Raw genomic sequence first — 2,317 nt, 5'->3', positions numbered from 1 at the left:
GGGATGCAGGTTCGATCCCTGGTTGGGGAACTAAGATCCCACATGCCACAGAGCAACTAAGCCAGCGTGCCCGAACTACCGAACCTGTGCACCTTGGAGCCCATGTACCACAGTTACAGAGTCCATACGCCACAACGAAAGATCCCGCGTGCTGCAACTAAAACCGAGTGCAGCCGAATAATTTTTTTTTAATTTCAGGGTTTATATTTCTAACTCAGGACTCTCTGGTGAACTCCACTACCTTCTTGCCCTCTTGGAGGCATATCAGGCTAAGCAGAACTCCTAATTCCCTCTATTCAACCACCCAAACTCACTTATTCCTTGTACAGTTTTTACCAACTACAGAACATGGTCAACCCATCTGACACATTTACCCAAAGTCATTCTGGATTCCACCCTCTTCCAAACCTACTCCAAACAATTAATTACTGCCTCCAACATACTTCTCAAATTCTTCTACTTTTCTGCAAGTCCTCTAAGTCTGCCCTGGTCCAGGTCACCACCATCCCTCCCCTGGATCAGCATGGGAGCCTTCTAACTGGTCCCCTGCTGCTCCCTTGATCTACCTCCAACACACTCTCCACGCAGCATCCAGTGAGCTCTTAAAACAAAATCTAAACAATCTACTTACTTCCTTAAAAATCTTTAAAGGTTTCTGGTTACATCTTTCTGCCAACTGGAGCCCTTTACCTCCTCCCCTAAATTCTGTGTCTGGGAACTTCCCTGGTTGTCTATTGGCTAAGACTCAGCAATCTCAATGCAGGGGGGCCCAGGATTGATCCCTGGTTCGGGAACTAGATCCCACATGCCACAGTTAAGAACTCAAATGCCTCAACTAAAGTTCCTTCATGCCACAAATAAAGATCCCCCATACCACAACTAAGACCTGATGTAGTCAAATAAAAAAATACATAATTTTTAAAAATATAGGATACCTTTTGGTGGCAGAAGAACCAAGAGTACTCGTGGACAGCGTGGGTATGTGGTTGGAGGTAGAAGGTCTTGAAGAAAACAAATTAAGAAAGACTTTTACCTGTATCTGAACTGAAACTGAAAGTTGCTCAGTCGTGTCTGACTCTTTGCGACCCCATGGACTATTCGGTTCATGGAATTCTCTAGGCCAGAATACTGGAGTGGGTAGCCTATCCCTTCTCCAGGGGATTTTCCCAACCCAGGAATTGAACCGGGGTCTCCTGCATTGCATGTGGATTCTTTACCAACTGAGCTATCAGGGAAGCCCACTCACATGTATCTAGTGGACCTCAAATTTAGAAATATATTTAACACATGTCAAGGCCTACTTATTATATTTAGATTCTCAATTAAGAGTATAGCATTGGCAAAGAATTTGGAATAAATCTTGAATTCCAATTAAATGTGATCTTAAAAAGTGTCTAAACCCGAAGGGTCACTGTTTCCTCATTTGTGAAACAGTAACTGATTGTTCCTGATTTAAGATGTTTGTACAGCTCCATGGTAGAATTTCCTTGATGGCTCAGTGGTAAAGAATCCGCCTGCCAATGTAGGAAACAGGGTTCTGATCCCTGGTCCGGGAAGATCCCACATGCTGTGGAGCAATGAAGCCCATGTGCCAAAACTAATGACCTTGCATCCTAGAGCTGGTGCTCTGTACAAGAGAGTCCACAGCAATAAGAAGCCTTCGGATTGCAAGGAAGAGTAGCCCCCACCCTACCCCCACCTCTCTGCAGCTAAAGTCCACACAGCAAGGAAGACCCAGCACAGACAAATAGATGAATTTTTTTTTTTTTAAAGCTCTACTATAGCACCTAGAACTGTAAGGACCGTTGTGGGAAACCCCAAAAGAATGAGGCAGAGATCCTCATATCTGAGGTTTATTTCAGGAGATGGTGATGCAAGGTAGAGTGTTGCCGAATTTTGAGCATGTGGGACATTTATACCATTGGACCTAAGAGTGAGTATTCCAGTTTCTGCCTAAACAGGGAACAGTCTCTCTGTTAGGCATCCCCGCACTAGGGCACATTTAATTTCTCATCAGGGAGAGGGCGAGGTTTTTCCTGGAGGGTGCCTGAACAGTACCTTCTTAAGTATTCAATAATTGTTTAATGAAGAACGGAGTCGGTGTGATAGCAAGAGGTTACCGTGGAGAAACAAGAAGTATCTTCCCCGGGCCGGGCAGGTCTGGGGCGGGGAAATTTTCACGTCGCCATAGCAACGACCCCCTCCACGCGCAGCCCAGAGGAAACTACAAGTCCCATAAGTACCCGCGACTTCCCCGCCTCCAGGGGAGGCGGGGCTCAGGAGAGCGCGGAACCGGCTTTACCTCTTTCCTGCAGCG

The sequence above is a fragment of the Bubalus bubalis genome, chromosome 4 (genome assembly GCF_019923935.1).
Source record: "Bubalus bubalis isolate 160015118507 breed Murrah chromosome 4, NDDB_SH_1, whole genome shotgun sequence".
NCBI lineage: Eukaryota > Metazoa > Chordata > Mammalia > Artiodactyla > Bovidae > Bubalus > Bubalus bubalis.
Note: the sequence above shows the minus strand (reverse complement) of the source record.